This window comes from Meles meles, chromosome 4 (assembly GCF_922984935.1).
Source record: "Meles meles chromosome 4, mMelMel3.1 paternal haplotype, whole genome shotgun sequence".
Taxonomy (NCBI): domain Eukaryota; kingdom Metazoa; phylum Chordata; class Mammalia; order Carnivora; family Mustelidae; genus Meles; species Meles meles.
The window spans coordinates 73,574,608-73,595,874 of record NC_060069.1 but is presented as its reverse complement, the minus strand read 5'-3'; positions in this window follow the sequence as shown (position 1 = coordinate 73,595,874).

Genomic DNA, 21,267 nt, shown 5'->3' with positions numbered 1-21,267 from the left:
AGTGGTGAAAGTCTTTTGTTTTAGTTGTTTATTTTTTATTTCCACTATATGATGGCCCAATAATTTTGTAAAATAAGTAAAAATGAATTAGAAAAGAAAACACTAGGACATAGAATATTTAATATTAATTTTAGTAGACAAAAATTACTCCAATACCCCATCAAATTGTTATAAAAGATTCTCAATACTTACTCTTGGGGTGCCTGGGTGGCTCAGTGGGTTAAGCTTCTGCCTTATGCTCAGGTCATGATCCCAGGGTCATGGGATCGAGCCCCACATCTGGGGGGGGTCCCTGCTCAGTGGGGAGTCTGCTTCCCCCTCTGGCTCTGCCTGCCTCTCTGCCTACTTGTGATCTCTCTCTCTGTGTGAAATAAACAAAACTAAAAAAAAAAAAAAAACAAAAAAAAAAAAACAACTTACTCTCAATTTTTTGTATCTATTTCTTTGTAACTAGTAACAAATTGTCCATGGAACAGCAGAGGCTGAAGTTCACACACTAATAAACACTGGTCTAGAATTTTTGCCTTCCCTTCTCCATTCAGACCTTTCATTTTGCTGTTTCCTCTTCTTTCCTACACTCTAGCCATAGGGTTATGTGATCAGTTCCAGACCCTCCAGGAACTTTCCATGTCAAGAATTTCGAACTCCTTTCCTTCTGCCTAGGAGCTGAATGATTTACCTCCCAACTTCCCTTAGAACTGTACTCAAATGTAGTCCCCAATAAGGTCTTTCCTGACCATCCTATCTAGAAAGTCATACTGCTTTCCAGTATTTCCTAATCCTATTACTTAGTTGATTTTTTAAAATTTATTCTCTAATATACTATTTCTGTTATCTCTGACTAGAATATAAAGTTTTAACTTATTTATCTTTCTCTCCATATGTTAATGATAAAAACATATTTGTCATGATTATGACATAATCACATAGTGATTATGTCACTAATAGTGATTATATCACTATTTCTGGGTCCTAATTTTGATTTTGAAATGTTCAGAAATGTTTCTCAATCTATCTAAACATTAATTTGAACCTTGATAGGAAGTTTCAAAATTTAAAAATTATTTGAAAAGTAGTCTTTTTGTTTCTTTTCTTTCTGAGGCATCTCAGATACTCCTCCTAGTAGTCAAAATAACAAGAAAACCTTTGCAAATTATTACATTCTCTGCTACCTACCATATGGTCATTAGTTAATACACTAAATGCTACTATTGTTTATTGACATTAAATTTACACACATACATTAGTCCACTAAAACTATCAAAAAGACAAATATTTCTTTACTCATATCTATTTATATTTTAGAAAGAAATCCAAACCACGTTTTTATTCCTAATTTGGGAAGAAAAGAAAGAAAAAGTTTCTTATTTCTCATTTAAGTATTTGCACAGAGTTCATTTCAGTTACCTATTTTGATTATTTAAAATTAACTGAAAAAGACAAAAAAGGCTCTAAGAAAGGATGATTTGACAGAGAGAAATGGGTGCTTAAAATGTATTCAAATGTGGCTTCCAGTTTTAGCTGTAATGTGTAAAAAGCTTCAAAGTTGTCATTCTTATCCTTAAAACAAAGGAAACTAGAACAAACTAAAAAGCAATGACTTTTTTTGACTCATCAAAGAAATGGAGATACAGGGCAAACAGCCATCTCAAAATCTGGGGAAATAGGCAAATCCAGAAAGTCAAGATCTCTTCACCTGGAGCAGAAGCTACTGTATCCATAAACTGGTAGGAAAACATAAATGGCAATTTTAATCACTTGCTGGAGGCTGAATAAAGACTATATGAGAGTGAGAAACTCCTGGCCTCTACAGCCTTCCAAGGGCATCTACAATTCAGTGGATTTTACCTTTAGGAACACTAATATGTTCTCATAGGGATTAGTCAAAGAAAGATCCCCTGGTGGCTCCACACAGAGAGGGGAATATGAACTTTGTTAAATATATCTGCAGAAGTGTTCATAACAAAGACCTGCTCTCCAGGGAAAAGACTCTACTAGAGCCTTATTCTACTTGCAGAAATGGCATTTCTCCCATTCCAAACCCTCTAGTATTCTTGTCACACTTTAAGGGCATGGAGGGAGGGGAAGCAAAAGAACACTATTGCAGATCAAACCCCAGAGATATTTAATCATAAGGATATTAAATGCTTCCACCTACCACACATTACCACCACACCAATAGGGCTCCATTTGAAAGAGTTGTAAAACACACTCTATCTGAGAAGTACTAGCCTAAAGTCAATAGAGCAGGAAACAAAAAGAAAACCACCAACATGCCAATAGCAAACATTAAACACAACCCAGTTACTAGATAGAATTACATAAAACTTCACACAAAAGATCGATTTACCTCATTTCCTTTTACCTAATGCATCATGTAGGGTTTTCCACTGTTACAAAATGATACAACAGTCCCCAAATTGAGTTACCAGCAAATGAAGACTTAATACCTAACCGAACGAACTGCAGTTTCAGCCTCACCAAGGAATGTGACCTTGAGCAAGTCAATCAGCATAGCTCTAGTGAGGTAATCTGCCTGATGGACCCCAGTCTTCCCTCAAAGGGAGATGACTTGCCTGAAATAATACTATCTTTGTCTCACTCTTTCTTTCTAAAAAACCTTCCATTCACACAGCTTCAGACCTCCTTTCTATATTCTAGATGGGATGCTGTCCAATTTATGAATTGTTGAATAAATTCAATTAGATCTTCATATTTACTCAGTTGAATTTTGTTTTTAAAACACAATAAAGAACAGCAAGGCATGACAAAGGCAATTAAACATAGTCTGAAGAAGCAAAGCAAGAATCAGAACCAGACTCAAACATGACATAAATGTTGAAGTTATCAAAAAATAAATTTAAACTAACTATGGTAAGTATATGAAATACTACTGGAAAAAAGTAGATAACATGCAAGCGATGAATAATGGAGTGATAGGCATTCTAAGAAAGAAACAGAAGATAATAGAAATACAAATCAGTGTCGCAGAAGTGATTTCATCCTTTTTATGTAATATTAGTTTGCCAAAATCATTGAGACAGCTCACTATGGAAAACAGTGGGACATCTCAGAGAAAGGATATTAGAAAAAACTTATAAAATTTTGACATATTTTGGATAATTTCAAAGAAAGCACAATTGGATTGAATCTTTGCTCTAGATTCAGTCAGGAAATTGTGGTAATACTATGACTTGGTATTATACCAAATCTAACTATAAGGTATGGAGAATGAGGTGAGGCTGAAACTATAATTCACAAACAAAACAAAACAAAAGTCACTCATTGACCAGAAAAGGAAGAAGGTCAGTAATTTTTATGGTTTAAAAATGTCCACATTGTTGTCTGTGTTCATGTAACCAAACTAACATGAGTCTGCTCCTTGGTGAGTCACAGATAGAAACTACATCAGGTGAGTTGTTGCATGAAGGTAAGTTTATTTGGTCATGGGATTGACTTCCAAAGCTGTGACTCTCTGAGCTGGATGATAGATGCCTTTTATTTAGGGCTGGGATGAAAAGATAGGGGAGTCTTGTCAGTAGACGCAAGCATAAGGTGGCACATGTACCTGAAGGAAACTTGCCTATTCATACATATAATGATATGTAAATAAGATTTGTGCTCCTCCTTGGGTAGAGATTTTAGTATTATGAGGTAAAAGTAACAGTTGGTCACTCCATGGGTCCCCTGCACAGGAATGAGTCAGAGGTTAAGTTCTTATCGATCTGGGTGGTCCAGCTAGCCAGAACTCTTTGGGCAATCATTATTGCTTGAGGGGTAGTTACAGTTTCTATCACCGAATGCCCCTCAAGTCTTGCCTGAGTTAAAAGATAAGCTAGCAAGAAGAGCTTAAGGAAAAATGTGGGACAAAGGAAACTGGATACAAGCAGGTGAGCAGTAAAGATCTTGCAAAGGTCTTGGAGTCTAGCTGGTGACATTCACACATGATTAAGGCATGATCTTCCTTTTGTCTTACCTCATTATGATCACAGAATGGCCTTTTCTGACATTGGTATTCTATTAAATTGTTTATTTTCAACATAACATCAACACCAAACCCTGAGTGAAAGGCCAGATCTTAGCAGCATCAAGACCTAGCTCTCGAATGTTATTGCTGCTGTTTTCTTTTTCATCAGTTTTGTTTTAATTCATTTAGTGAACTTTTCTCAGTAATGCATAATTTGTTTCACTGTCATATTTATCATTTATTAATTTCCATATATATATGTGGAACTCTCAGTATTTCTATGATATAGTATTATTTAAATTGGAAGAGAAAAGATCAGAACGAAACTATTTTAAACACTTTTATTTTCAGTGGTAGGCTAAGGTGTTATTCAACTTTAAGACTTGGTTATGTTTAATATATATGGAGAAGTTTACAGTAATAGAATTAGGAAAAAGAAAATTTCAAACCAGAAAGAAAGGTGGTTTAATGGTGAAAAGAAGCTAAATGAATAACTAGGGTTAGTTCAGGGCTAAAGGGCATAAGGGAAAGAAAACTTGGCCTGAAGAGGTCAGTCTTTGAGGCAGACATAGGGTTGAAAAGAAAAGTGTAGTGGAAAAACAGAAATAAGCTCTAAGTATTCCAGAGCAAATAAGTTATATGGCAAGTGTAGGAGACATTTGTTAGGGAAGTGGGGAAGTTAGATAGGAAAGAAACAGCAGCTGAGATGTTTGTGAGCCAGCTATCACTGTGGAATTCAAAATTAGTCTGGCAAAGCTAGAGCAGAAGATAAACATATGGGAGTTGGGGGGAATTAGAGAAGAATTTGGCTTCATCGGCAAACAGCTGAAAAACAAGCAAACATTTCAAGCGGGAGAGTAACATAACTAAATTTATGGCTGCCATATGGAACATGGATATGGGGAGAACAATCTGTAAAGAACTGAAGGCATAGGAACAATTTGGAGGCTCTCTCAGGTAGATCTAAGATGACTTCAGAACACTGACAAAGAAACTGAGGGACTACTGACTCACAGGTTTTATTCTGAAATGTATATCTGCTGTAGTAGATGTATAAACTCTCTGTACATTGTCAAATGATGTGGTATGTCCACAGTCTTATTTTCCCAAACAAATTTAACAAATCTACTATTCATTAAGGAACATATCTCTTACAGACCCAGTCTTATAAGACTTAACCCTTAACCTCTGGGATCTGATACTGTCTCCAGATATATAGTGTCAGAATTGATTTAATTACTTGATGATGTGGAAAAACATACACAAATTCAATTAAAGATGTTGTCAAATTAAAATTAAGATATTGAACACAGAAACTGAGCAAATACTAAAAAGCTCTGTGAAGACATCTGGTCCCCAGATGGCCTGATCTGGGAAGACTCATACCAGCCCAACTATGATAAAATTCAGGGTTATTTGAAAAATAATTTGAATAATAATTTGAAGATAAAGTTAGGATTATCCTAGAATAGCTAAAGGAGAAAGAATTGAAAATCTACCTATTTAAATCTATCTATTTAAAATTTTGTTACTGTTATTGTATGATAGCTTTAGACAGTTTATTACAGATTTGATTACGCATAACTTGAATTTATGGCAATATCTGGTAAATGCACTGTGCATTTAAGACTATGTGATCTGTCATCTATTTATTTTAAAGAACAAATATATTTTTACCTTCATATGCTATAGATAAAAATTTATGAAGGAATAGTAAAGTGGTAAATAGTAAAGATTGCATGAAGTAACTCTAGCTATAGTTACTTTCCAAAATTAGATCAAAAAACTCACAGCTGGTCTTTTATAAACTGGAATTTTATTTTATTTATTTTTTTTTAAAGATTTTATTTATTTATTTGACTGAGAACAGGAGAGCATAGGCAGGGGGAGCAGCAGAGTGAGAGGGAGCAGCAGTCCCCCTGCTGAGCCAGAGAGTCAAATGTAGGGCTCCATCCCAGGACCCTGGGATCATGACCCGAGCCTAAGGCAGTTGCTTAACCAACTGAGCCACCCAAGCACCCCAAACTGGAATTTTAGATTGCTGGTGGTACTTATGAATGGATGAACTTTGTATGATGATTAAGAAAGTACTCTTTAGAGTATATGTGTGTGTGTGTGTGTAGAGATGTCCACATTCCTCCCTCTCTCTATATATATGTATGTAAACGGTGTTTAGTAGAAGAGTATTCTGAGTTAAAAAAAATATATTGGTTTTGACTATATAAACCATGAAGTAAATATTCTGCAAAACAAGAGTTAGAATATGTTCTACATGCAGTAGTAAAAGCTATAATCTATTTTCATCAGTCATAAGAATAATATCAATTTCACAATGGACAGATAAAAACCATTATTATGCAAAAGCGTGTTCATACGAAAAAGTATATATTTTTACAAAAAGGAAAAACATTTTACTTAGGTCCATTAAAAGGTACATGGTGTTCTCAAAGTGCAAAAATAAATTTAGGAATATTCCATCCCATTTTGTAGATGATGAGATGATTCATCCTGATTAGGTTTCCTGTTGAGGCTGAGTGGTTTTAATAAAAGAAGGAAATCAATGACTGGCCATTGGAATATAATGGATCTGTAATGCTATATTTTAATGAGGCAGCAATGGGAGGCCATTAGAATGAAATAGATTGACCATCAGCAGCACATAAAATAATTTATTAAACAAGCTGATGTGAAGATAATAGGGTCACTAAATGTATGTCATAGGGATATACAGAAAAAAGTATGAGACTATAGTTTCTTAATAAGTTTCTAAACTAAGGATTATTTTCATGCAAAGGGGAAAAAACAATTTGATGATTAGTGGTACATATTAGGACCTTTTAACCACCTTTACATTGCATGTTTTGTGTAATTTATGATAGAGTGGCAATTCATAGTACTTTGGATAAAATCTGCAAGCATGTATGCTCTTTGAAAATGATTGACATTAATGAAGAAATTTTTAAATTAATATTAGCCATCAATAGGTTGTTATAATCTATATTTGGTCTCTCATTTTTAATGCATCTACTATGTAATTGTTACCTAATTAGTATCATTTTTATAAGATCAGAAGTAATTCATTAACCCCAGAAACACAAATGGCACACTACATGTGCCGTTTGTAGTCATAATCAAAATATTGAGTAAGCATTTCCTTTGTAACAGAGAACCATCTACTTTTTTAATATTTCCATATCGTCTCTATACTCCCAAATCTAGGTTAAAATAATAATTCAGCCTACGAAAGACAACACTTGTCTTAGTAAGATAAATTAAAATATGATTAAAATTAATTCAAACTATAACTAGAATTGCTTTGAAATTAATGGTTAAAGTTTTATAGTAATATATTAGAAGCTTACCACTGTCAATCTTTAATGAATTCATTTTAATCATTATGCTAAGTACATATAATCAAGTGGGTTTGAGACATAAAATTTCAGCCTTCTGGGTTACAATGTTATTTTTATCTCTTTTGTTCACTCATTACTATCTTGTCAGAAGTTATGCACAACTTAATTTAAATACTTAATTTAAATATTTATATTAAATACTTAAATACTTCAACAGCAAAAATCTGCATCACTTTCTTACACCATACAGAAAAATAAATTCAAAATGGATGAAAGACCTATATGTGAGACAGGAAACCATCAAAATCTTGGAGAATACAATCAGAAACCTTTGACCTCAGCCCTAGAAAATTCTTATTTTCTACACATCACCAGAGATAAGGGAAACCGAAACAAAAGTGAACTATTGGGACTTCATCAAGATAAAAAGCTTCTACATAGTGAAGGAAACAATCAACAAAACTAAAAGGCAGTCTATGGAATGCGAGAAGATATTTGCAAATGACATATCTGATGAGTGGTTAGTATCAAAAATCTATAAAGAACTTATTAAACTCAATACCCAAAAAACAAACTATCCAGTTATGAATGGGCAGAAGACACGAATAGACTCTTTCCAAAGAAGACATCCAGATGGCCAATAGACACATGAAAAGATGCTCAACATCATTCACCACCAGGGATATACGAATCAAAACCATAGTGAGATACCACCTCACACCTGTCAGAATGGCTAAAATTAACATCTCAGAAACAACAAAAGATTCCAAGAAAGGGGATCCCTTTTGCACTGCTGGTGGGAATACAAACAGGTTATGGAGAACAGTATGGAGGTTCCTGAAAAAGTTAAACATAGAACTACCCTAGGGTCAGCAATTGCACTACTAGGTATTTACCCAGAGGTTATAAAAATGCAGGTTTGAAAGGGTGCATGCATCCTGATGTTTATAGCAGCATTATCAACAATAGCCAAACATGGAAAAAGCCCAAATATCCACTGAGTGATGACTGGATAAAGAAGAAGTGATAAATACATATATGTAATGAGATATCATTCAGCCATCAAAAAAATGAAATCTTGCCATTTACAACAACATGGATGGAACTAGAGTGTATTATGTTAAGTGAAATAAGTCAGTTAGAGATGGACAAATACCATATGATCCCATTCACCCACTCATGTGTGGAATTTAAGAAAGAAAAAGATGAACATATGGGAAGGGGGAAAAGAAAAAAAAAGGAGAAAGGGGAAAAAAACCTAAAGGAACAATAGATAACAAAACGGTTGTTCACAGAAAAGCAGTGGGGATGGGCTACATGGGTGATGGGCATTAAGGAGGGCACTTATGATGAGCCCTGGGTGTTGTGTGTAAATGATGAATTACTAAATTCTACTCCAGAAACCAATACTGCACTGTATGTTAACTAACAAAATTTAAATAAAAAAATAAATACTCTTCTTCAGGTAAAAATCCTCACGTCCATTTGCTCTTTCCTTTGTCTTACAGTAACAACAACAGCAGGTTACACATCCTCTTCCTAAAACTTATTAAGTCTTTGTTTTAGATCTGACTTTTTTTTCCCCTTTACGTTGAGGTGGATACACTTACCATATACCTCCATACGTGGAACTGAGAGATGTCAGTAAATTAAGAATAAAAAATCTCTTTTCTTCAGTAAAGATATATTATGATGAAAGTTTTACTTATCTTAAATAATGAAGAAATCACTCACTTTTAAAAATCACTTTCAGGAGAGCTTAATTAACAACATAGCTCACATATTTCTTTTCTTATGTAATCCATTCATGAGGGTAAAGAAGAATTTTAATCAAAAATTCCAAATAAAACCAATATAAAATCTATATTATTAGTTTAAAAAAATTAGGTTTAAAGTTTTTGAGTTTATGTTTCCTATAGTAAAATCCTGATCAATTCAGTTAACAAGTAGTCTCTTAAAAACTATTCTATATTTCATAGCTTAATAGGTGATGAGGCTTCAAATGGCAGCACTACAATCTATTGAGGAAAAAACTCATTATAGATAGATTGATAAATAGATATAGAATACAGCATAACAATATAGTATAATAACCACTCCATCATAAAGGATTATGTAATGCTACTTGAAGCCTATTTAGAGGGACACCTAATAGGGGGAAAAAAAGAATCTTCAGAAAATTTGAGGAAGAACAGAACATAATTAATATAATTTATAACTGAAAATGAAGAATATCTTCATTGTTATGTTCATAAATGTATTCACACAAATAAACGGCGTTTTTTAGTAACTCCATCTGGTTTATTCCAATTCATAGTTAAAAGACAGCAAACATATTTTTAAGTAGGTAATGAATTAAATCAAAATACATTCCACTGAAACACTGAGAAATAATGATTGATTAAAAAAATGAAATATATAGGGGTTGCCTGGATGGCTCAGTTGGTTAAGTGTCTGATTCTTGGTTTCATCTCAGGTCATCTTATAGGTTGTGAGGTCGAGCCCTTCATGGGGCTCCATACTCAGTGAAGAATCTGCTTAAAATTCTGTCTCTCCTCTGCACCACAGTCTCATGCTCTCTCTTTCAAATAAATAAACAAATAAATCTTTAAAAAATAAATATATGTAATAGATAACTACATATTAAATGATATCACACATGAGTAAACAGAGAATTTGGTATTCTACATTAAAGCAAAATCCTAATGCAAATTAAGAAGAGCGTACTAAGGCAGGGGACCAATATACTACCTTCCTAGAAGCATCAGTGTCCTTGCACATGACTAAGTAAGTGGTATCTCATCAAATATTAAGTGGAAATTGGATGCTAAGATTACATGGAATTTTACTATTTTATTATTTTACTTTATCCTTCATTTCATCTCACTTGTACTTTTTGTTTTTTCCTCCTAAAATAGGCATACATTATATATATCTTTAAAAGTTATAATATATATGAGGAATAAAAAAATAGAGTTATAAAATAAGTATATTTTAGTAAGAAATATTAGAGTTTCCAAAGAGTACTGATTTTCTTTTAGGCACGTATTTCTTTTTTTTCTTCTTTTCTTTTCCTTTTCTTTCTTTCTTTCCTTTTTTTTTTAAATAATTTGCCTTTTACAAAGACTGGAAAACTTTGTTTAAGACATTTATAAAATAAAATTTTACATGGTCATTTTAGTCACAAAATATAGTCTCTACTCTATAATTAGTCTGTCAGGTTCTGCATAACAGGCACAGCTTCCAACTTCAATTTCACACTTACTCCCTGTTATGTTCCTCAGGCCTATGATACAGATGGGTTGTCCATAGGTAAGGAAGAAACGTAATCACCTTCATTCTTTCCTTGACTTTCTTTACCAGCTCGTATCATGGCTTTTGGCCTGCTTTGTTTGGAGCATGTTGATGCAGGTTAAGATTCAAAGAGCTTAAGGAGGAATTAAAGCAGCTGCTTCAATTTACTGCTATGTAATGGTCACTGGAAACGTCTGTAGAAGTACCAAAATACAAGGGAGGTGTTTGGTCATCTAATCTCTAAACCTTTCTAAAAGGAGATCCTTAACTCCTCACTTCTATGGTATATAAGAATTTAAGATTATTAAGGATTTTTAAGAAGGATGAGCTTATTTAGATAAAGCTGCATAATAAACACCTCACTTAAAAAGGGAATGTTGGTGTTCCCTTAAGAAGATGGCTGCAGTGAGGCTGCTCAGAAATGTTGGTCTGTATCCCCTGAGATTAGAGAACTGAATGGACAAAGGGTTAGACTTTTGCCTAGGAAATCCATAGGAAAAAAGGTGAAAGCAAGTTGCTGCTGTTTGAAGATCAGCCAAATTGAGTCTGTTTGTTAATTAATGTAATTGTAGGACTTTGGATTACCTAAAAGTGCCTACTGTAATTATGAAGCCTCCTGAAGTGTTTATTTAGAGTCAAGAGAAATTTATGTCATTCACTGGGTGAATCACGAAGGGCTGTGAAGGAAAAAAGTATTGTTGCTTATGATTTCCATTCTTCAGTTCTGTTTCAGTATTCCTGGTTATGCTTGAGTAACTTTTGCACAATTCCTTTGTTTGTTCAAGAACAAACAGAAGTGAAAACCATTTGTGCATCCTTTCGCAACTTAAGTATGGATCATCATTCCTTCTATGACATTTTCTGGTCTCTCCTAGTTCAGTATTTTTTTTTTTTAAGATTTTATTTATTTATTTGGCAGAGAGAGATCACAAGTTGGCAGAGAGGCAGGCAGAGAGAGAGAGAGGGAAGCAGGCTCCCTGCCGAGCAGAGAGCCCGATGCGGGACTCGATCCCAGGACCCTGAGATCATGACCTGAGCCGAAGGCAGCGGCTTAACCCACTGAGCCACCCAGGCGCCCCAAGTATTTTTTTTTTTAAATAATAACACTAATATTATTATTTATATTATGTTTGGTTTAATATCATATTTTCTCAATGGTTATTTGCATATTTTAACAGATAATTTTTCTTTAAAAATATGATAATATTAATTAATGGAACTCTGTTAATATTTTCATATATAATCACCTTCATCAAAATTATAACATCAGTTGTTTCTTAATTGACTCAAACTTTTTTTTTAAGATTTTCTTTATTTATTTGAGAGGGTGAGAAGGTCTAAGGGAGAAGCAGACTCCCGATGGAACTGGGAGCCAGATGCGGGACTTGATCCTGGGACTCCAGTACCTTGACCCGAACTGAAGGCAACCACTAACTGAGCCACCCAGGCGCCCTCTGACTCAAAGTTTTAACTGACCCCATCCTTGAACAATGTTTAATATTGTTACTTACTTGAAATTATGCTGGGGATTTACTAGAAAACTAACATAAAGAGTATTCTAGACTGGTGAGTGTAAACTCCACCAGGTACATTTAACATAATAATTTGCAAATGAATGCATGGCCACTTAACCAAGAACTGGAGAAGGAGGTGCAATGTATAATATGGAAAAATTCATTCTGATACCATCATTAAGTTTGTGTATACCAAGGCATTGCTTTCATTTCTTTTACTTACTTCCTTTTGCTTCCTGCACAAGAATATATATCCCAGTTCCAGCATTAGCTAATTTGATTGGAATGAGATTCTGATGATCTTCCAGCTGTTCTGGAAATTTGAAATGCTCCTGCCTACTCTGTCTGGAACTGAACTGCCAGACAATTCTGTTCAGTACTGCTAAATAACAGCCATCTAAAATAAACCTGTCTGGTGACAAAGCCATTTATCTCACCTCCTCAGGATTTACTCAATCCCTTCCTCCTATCTATAAAGCACTATTTGTAAATATTTTCGATTTTTAATTACTTAGTAACGAGGTTCTCTTTCTCTGAATATGACACAGGTTCTTTCTTATAATCCTTCCAATTTCCTTATTGTCACCAGCTATCTCCCCTTCTAGGTCTGTTTCTTTCTTTTTTTTTTTTTAATTTTTTATTTTATTTTATTTATTTGACAGAGAGAAATCACAACTAGGCAGAGAAGCAGGCAGAGAGAAAGGAGGAAGCAGGCTCCCTGCGGAGCAGAGAGCCAGACGTGGGGCTCGATCCCAGGACCCTGGGATCATGACCTGAGCCGAAGGCAGAGGCTTTAACCCACTGAGCCACCCAGGCGCCCCTCTAGGTCTGTTTCTACATTCATTATTATTGTACCCTCTGGTCTTTCCACTGAGTAGTAAGTCCTAACATTTTGTGGAATAAATCTCCACCCTTTCCAGACCCTTTGGAGGTAGAAAAACATTCATTCTTCATTTATAATTTCATCCTTTAAATTCAGTTGTATAAGAAATTTAGAATATTAGCTATTGCTTCCTTTTGAGGAAAAAACTATACAGTTCAAGCTGGTTTCATTACATATAGAACTAGTACCACTTATTTATAGCAGTCTGTGTCTAAAATAGGCTTCAGAAATGATTTTGTTTTTCATGTAATTTTATAGCATGACTGCTGACTATAAATCATTCTGATCAGAAGTTAGTTGAACTTTGAAATTAGTAACCGTCTATTTAAAAAGTTATATTTTTATAAAATGCAAGCAACTTCATTTTTAATGAAAATATTTTTAAATTGTGACTTAATTTGAAGTAGCAGTTCTTTTCAATTCAATTTCCCTATATTTCGTTTAATATTTATTTATTTATTTATTTATTTATTTATTTGACAGAGAGAGAGAGATCACAGGGGAAGCTGCAGGCAGAGGGAGAAGGAGAAGCAGACTCCCCACAGAGCAGGGAGCCCAAAGCAGGACTTGATCCCAGGACCCTGGGATCATGATCCGAGCCAAAGGCAGAAGCTTAACCAACTGAACCACCCAGGTGTCCCATAGTTTTCCTATATTTCTTAGAAATACTATATCTGTATCTATCTCTAAAAAAAAAGACAAAATTATATCTATATCTATCTATACGTTCCCTTCTTCGCTACTTTTTCATACAAGATCCAAAGAACAAATCAATAACAGGAAGGATGACACAAGAATTTCCTCATTAATCAAATTTGATATGTCAGTCTAGATCTTGAACAGATAAACACTAAGACATTGTTAACTACTTTGAAAAAAATCTTAGCTCATATTACCTTAGCATTATTTAAATCAAATTTAATTTTCATTTATATTCTATAGTATATATTATTATTATTTTAAAAATACAAAACTTATTATATGTGTAAAGGAATTTATTCATGAATGAGGAAATAATAATAGTCCATGGCAGTTACCCGTTAATTTACAAAGGAATGCTAAGTTATATGTATGTGTGTATACATACACACACATATACATACAGCTGGAAAAAATTATAAAATAAATGCACTAGGTGATATAAAATTTGTTAAATCAGGAACTCAACGTAGAGATAGTGGGGTACAGGAAGGCACTGAATAGTTTTGTTTTATACATCTTTCTTATGCTTTAGTTCACTGCTTAGAATACATATGTTTTATAGTATTATACTGAAAACCAATTTTTGTGATGCAAAGGTATTATTAAAAATTCAGGGGCACCTGGGTGGCTCAGTGGGTTAAAGCCTCTGCCTTCAGGTCAGGTCATGATCCCAGGGCCCTGGGCTAGAGTCCCACATCGGGCTCTCTGCTCAGCAGGGAGCTTGTCCCCTCACCCCACTGCCTGCCTCTCTGTCTACTTGTGATCTCTGTCTGTCAAATAAATAAATAAAATCTTTAAAAATAAAATAAAATTGAATTAAATTAAAATTCATAAGTAATTGACTATTGAGACTTTTGGATATTTCAATAAAACAGTTGTTATTTTTTATTCTAATTATATGAAATGTTACATAAAAACTTCATTTTAGCCCACTTTTAATAGCTCGCTTTTATTTATAGTTCTTAATATGAAAATTAAATTGATAGCACAATTAATGAGCTATGGAACTCAATTATTGTTTTCATATTTAGAATTATAATCAAATTATATTTTTTCTTATTTATTTACACCAACTGATGCCTTAAAAACATCTGTCAGTAAACATATGCTTTGCAATCATACTAGCTAATTGTTTTTGTGAGGGTACTCAAGAACAAATAATTTCCACTAAAGGAGAAAAAGGTGCTCAAATATTCAAATCAATCCCAGTGAAATGATTCACAAAAACTCTCTACTCATGCTAAATTTATCATTAAATCCTAAATCAGAGTGTATAGCTGTTATTTTTGACATCTCTCTGACATCTTTCAAGCTAATTTCCCTATTCTTATTTTATTATAAGAATTGTTTGAATCTGCTGAATGGATTTTAATAGTTGTTCTGGAATATAATTAAAAGCAAGGGATGTGACAGGTTAAATCACCCTGAATAACATCTAGTAAAGACAGGTAACTAAGTAAATTAACCATAACTCACTCCTGATGTTCACAGATAGATTTTTTTTAAAAGAAGACATAATAGTGTAAAGACACATTGGACATTTACCGTATGTAGAAATGTTTACCCAAGTTTTTATTTTTTCCCATAATACCATAGCAGAAACTATGAAAATTGGAAAGACAAATTTGCTAAGCTCTGAAAACATAAATCGACAGACCATGTCCGGTCCTCAAAAAAATGCCTGTGTCTGGAAGATAAAACAAAAAGGATATTACTTCTTTATTCCTTGAATGGAGAATTTAACATAAATTTAATTCTCCTAGGTCATACAGAAAAAAAAAAAAAAAGCTAAAATTTTGTGCATTTTCACTCTTGGAGAAAATTGTTATTGTAGAACCTTAGTGAACATAGAACTTCTCCAGATGATCAGTTATGTAGACAAATCCATATTTCTTTTTCAGTAGAGACAATAGTGTAGGTTATGGTTATTTTTAAATTTCAACAAGTCATATGACTTGTTGAAACAAGGAAATGTGAATTTAACTGTTTTTTTTTTTTTAAGATTTTATTTATTTATTTGACAGAGATCACAAGTAGGCAGAGAGGCAGGGAGGGAGAGAGAGAAGGAAGTAGGCTCCCTGCTGAGCAGACAGACAGAGATCACAAGCAGGCAGAGAGGCAGTCAGAGAGAGAGAGAGAGAGAGAGAGAGAGGGAGGAGGAAGCAGGCTCCCTGCTGAACAGAGAGCCCAGATGCAGGGCTTGATCCCAGAACCCTGGGATTGTGACATGAGCCAAAGGCAGAAACTTGAACCCACTGAGCCACCCAGGTGCCCCGTGAATTTAATTGTGTTTAAGATTGTGTATTGCTTGTTCATTTCATCATGTGCTGCTTTCCTGTTATGAAGGTTGGTTTTTCTGTTATACTACAGAATAAAGCTGCTTCTTCCAGACAAAATTATCAGTGTGGCCTGGTCTTGCCCTGTTGCGTAACAGTTGACATAAACCAAACAGCTTTTGAGAGAAATCAAGAACATTGGAGAAATTAAATGATAAAATTTTAGCTGGTAATATCAGTCTTAAACTTATCGTCCTCATTGCTTGCTGAAATTTATAAGTGACTTCTATTCCAAAAGGTGTAAAAATCAGATTTTAAATGCATAAACCAAAACCCTAATTCCTTTAGCAACATACTTGCAATGGAATAAATTTACTTACATATTACAGCATTATATTTAAATAATGAGCATCTCTTTATCCAAGATCAAGTGAGTAAGGATTAAACTGTGGTTACTTGTAGTGCTTAAGCTTTATGTTCAAGAATAGTAGGATAAAGAGTACATGGCTAAAATATTCATTGCTCAGTTTCAGGTGAGAATAAAATCCTTCAGGAATACAAATGACTGATGATTTATTTTCTGTACTTCAAAATTTGTTTAGAAGTAAATTGCTATCTATAGAAATCTGATTTTTCCATTAACAGTATATATTAAAAAATTAGTGACGTTACCAGAGAAAAATGCATTGATTCAATGACATAATTTATTTTTAATGTTTTTAAAAGATTTTATTTATTTATTTGACTGACAGAGATTACAAGCAGGCAGAGACGCAGGCAGAGAGAGGAAGGGAAGCAGGCTCCCCGCCGAGCAGAGAGCCCAACACGGGGCTCGATCCCAGGACCCCAGGATCATGACCTGAGCCGAAGGCAGAGGCTTTAACCCACTGAGCCGCCCAAGCGCCCCTCAATTACATAATTTAATCACTGCCTTCATCTAAGGCTCGGACAGGGGATTCAGGACAGTTATGATTTCAAATCAGCTCTGAGACCCATTACATGGTATTTCAGACTATTGTTTATTTCCTTGAGCCTGTTTGCCAATTTTTGAAATGAAATAATAGCATTTAGACTAGATGATCTATAAGGTCCTTATCTCTTTAATTCTCTAATATTCTCCAAACTCAAACTATGGTCTGTGGCATCTTGGGAAATTGCACTGAACATCTACTGTGGTGAACATCCAATGTGTCAGATTCTTGTGTAATTTCCTCCCATCGGGTGCACGTGGACTCTATGACCTATCTATCTTTAACCAATAGAAAATGGCAAAATTAATAGGATATCACTGCCGTGATTAGATTACATTGTATAAGACTTCATCTTAGTAGCTAGAGTATGAGATTCTCTTGTTGGCCTTGAAGAAACAAAAAGTTATGTTTTGAGGCCATGTAGCAGGAAATGTTTGGGACCTGAAGACAGCCCTTTTCCAACAGTCAGTGAGAAGCTAGGCCCTCAGTCACATAGTGGCAAGGAAATGCATTCTGCCAACAACCTCAATGAGCTTAGAAGGGAATTCTTCACTAATCAATCTTCTGGAGGAGAATCTAGCCCTACTGACATCTTAATTACAACCTTGTTGACACCCAGAGCAGAAGATCCTGCTAAACCATGCCCCGACTTCTGACCCAAGAAAAACTGAGATCATGTGTGTCGTTTTGTTTGCTACTTAGCAATAGAAAAATCAATATAGGAATAAAGGTTCAGATTTCTTGTCTCCTTGGAAATTTTCTGATTGGAGAAACAATAACAAAAACACATAGAAACAAACAAACAAAAAACTCACCTAAGTGTGGGAAAGTTAGTTTTTGGTTTATTTCAAAGTAGTACTTTTGTACTTTCTCTCATTTTTGTTTTAGCCTAATGGTTCACTAGAGGGGCAATTAATAAGGAGGAATGGGGAAATGTAACTCTCCTGGCAGGTACTGGGTAAAGCTTTTTAGTATTACTGGCATAACCTGGGATATAGCATTGTTTTTCACTTTTGGCTTGGTTTTGTAAAATTAAGAATGACAGAGCATTACTATGAGAATGTAATGACTTAGAGAATTAGAGAATTAGAGAATGACTTAGCATTACTAAGGCATTACTGTCTTTCCTTAGCCACCCACCCCTGACCCCTATAAGTGCTGCATGACACCAGAATTGTAACTCTATTACTTTTGAATAATTCCTTACATGTGGTCAAAATACTTATTGAGAAAATCCCCAGTAAATTAGAGCAATTATCTGGAGAGGTCAATCTCATTTACTAACAAACATGTTCAAAATTTAAAATTATTCACTTTTATTTATATTTTCATTTATTTGCAGTGCCTCTAGCAAGATCCTGAACTCAGACACAAAAGCTAGAGACTCAAGAGAGCACCATTAAAAACCCCTAATTTTATAGGTGAGGAAAGGTTTCCCATGAAAGTTGAAATGACTTCTTAAGATTAGTAATACATAAAGTTACATAATTAGGACAAGAAAACAAAACTTAAAATTAACAAAATATACTTGAAACTTACATAGTTACATAAGATTTTTGCAATTATTTTGGTATTTTGAATAACATTAAAAGTATAAAATAAAATAATAATCTTCCGTATTCCTTCCAACTAAAATTAAACATTGTTAATATCTTGACATTTTACTACCATTTTTACAGAATAAATACAATATTACATGGCATAAATATAACTATCAAAAAGATGGAAGCATAAAACAGATACCACAAAGTGTGGCATCAAGAAATTACCATCCAGTGCCATTAAAAAAAAAAAAAATTGATCTGTTGTCACATGGCTTTGAAGTGGCATTCAGGGATGTGGGTAAATGGAACCCAACCTTAGGGCTATTAAAGCTGATTTTTATGCCGTAATTCCCTAGATAGTTCACTTAAAATTTAAATGGAGTTAGCCCTCTTTAAAGAAGTGGACTTTGGGCACCTGGGTGGCTCAGTGGATTAAGCCTCTCCCTTCAGCTCAGGTCATGATCTCAGGGTCCTGGGATTGAGCCCAGCATCAGGCTCTATGCTCAGCAGGGATACTGCTCACCACCCCCCTACTCTCTGCCTGCCTTTCTGCCAACTTGTGATCTCTCTCTGTGTCAAGTAAATAAATAAAGACTTTTAAAAAAATAAAGAAGTGGACTTTGAAAAAATCGAGATAGTAATGGGGCCCTCCCCTTGGAAAGAGCATTGTAAAAAGTCTGTTCAAAGATGAAACAATACCTCATGTATTTTAAAATCAGGCAGGACGCCAGTGTAGTTGAATAAAAAAGTTCCTGGAGTCTACACTGCTTTGACAATTGAGCCTTCCATTATGTCTGACCTCCTCTATCATCCACCGCGTTGCTTATACTACTTTAGCTCCTTTTGCATCTAAATAAAAACTGCTTGATGATGTTTAGCAGATGAAGGTCCTATTCAGCGTAAAATATTGCTTTACATATGGTTTTGTTAACGGTTTGATTTTGTCCTTGGTGCAAGTGTAGTGTAACCGGAGAATTAGATTTAACCAGTATTTGGTTTTTATTGAGGTAGTAAGAATGAAATTAAGGAGGGTTAAGAGAGTTCAGGTTATATGCAATAGGGTGGTTATAATGATTGACTATGGAGTTTAAGTACAGTGGGAACAAATTACATCAATGATGACATAATTGAAGTAGATGACATAAGTGAATAAGTAACAGAATCAATGGATTGGCACCTTATCATCAGGAAGTCAACAAAGTAATACATGAATTAAGTAGGAATTGGAGTGAGATGTATGTCACAGATTACACTGAGTAGTGATGTTCTTTTAGGGTTACAAATGAATGAGAGTCTAGGGTATAGTGGAGGACAGATCATGGGTGGAAGAGTGTTTCTCTCGGATAAAACCAGCTGGCACTTGAAAGGTTTACAGAGGAATTGTTGTTCTCAGAAGAGAGTAGGTTTCTATAAAAGCTGGATAATTCGGGAACGAAGCATTCAGATAAAAGGTCATATTTGTAGAGCATTTTGCTAATAATGGCTTGGCAATTTAGAAGACAGTGGGGATATTTTTAAAAAGGGAAGAAATGGGGTGCCTGGGTGGCTCAGTGGGTTAAGCCTCTGCCTTCGGCTTAGGTCATGATCTCAGGGTCTTTTTTTAAAAGATTTTATTTAGGGACACCTGGGTGGCTCAGTGGGTTAAAGCCTCTGCCTTCGGCTCAGGTCATGATCCCAGGGTCCTGGGATCGAGCCCCACATTGGGCTCTCTGCTCCGTGGGGAGCCTGCTTCCTCCTCTCTCTCTGCCTGCCTCTCTGCCTACTTGTGATTTCTCTCTGTCAAATAAATAAAATATTAAAAAAAAAAAGATTTTATTTATTTGACACACAGAGAGAGAGATCACAAGTAGGCACAGAGGCAGGCAGAGAGAGAGGACGAAGCAGGCTCCCTGCTGAGCAGAGAGCCCGATGTGGGGCTCGAACCCAGGACCCTGAGATCATGACCTGAGCTGAAGGCAGAGGCTTAACCCACTGAGCCACCCAGGCACCCCATAAATAAAATATTTTTAAAAAATAAAAATAAAAAGTGAAGAAATATGTTGGGAATAAGATATATAGATAAATTTATGAGATTAAAATTTATGACATAAAGACATGACTTTGGAATCTTGGAGCTTTCATGTGGTGACTAGGTCTACAGGGACAAAGAAGATAATGCAATTCATATTAGACTAGGAAGATAGTGCTAATGATATTTAGAGTATTAGGAAATAGGAGAAGTGGGAATCTGGAGTATTCTCTTGATCCCTGGCCACTGAAGCAAAAGGACTGACTTTTGGAAAGATAAGTGTTGTTGTGGGTCCATGAGCCTTCTTTGACTAGTTACAGTATCATCACTGTTGGTAGAAGTAGGTAGTTAATAATGTTTGATCTGGTACATGGGATTCGATTTTGACCTTTATTGGAGGGATGATAATATTACTTTGGAGTTGCACAAGTCTCTGCATTGATAACTGCTAATGGGATTGACAATGACCAGGGAAACTTGGTATAATGCAGGAACATAGGACTCAACTGATTTCCTGCAGAACATTATTCGAGACATCATGTAGGGGTGCCTGGGTGGCTCAGTCTGTTTAAGCATCTCTTCATCTCAGCTCAGGTCTTGATCTCAGGATCGTGAGTTCAAACCCCATGTTTAAAAAATAAAGCAAACAAGCAAACAAACAAAAAATCAAACCATCATGTAAAGCATGATGCAGATAAAATCGTTTTTTAAACTATGCAAAGATTAAATTGCAAATATATTCTTGCATGAATATA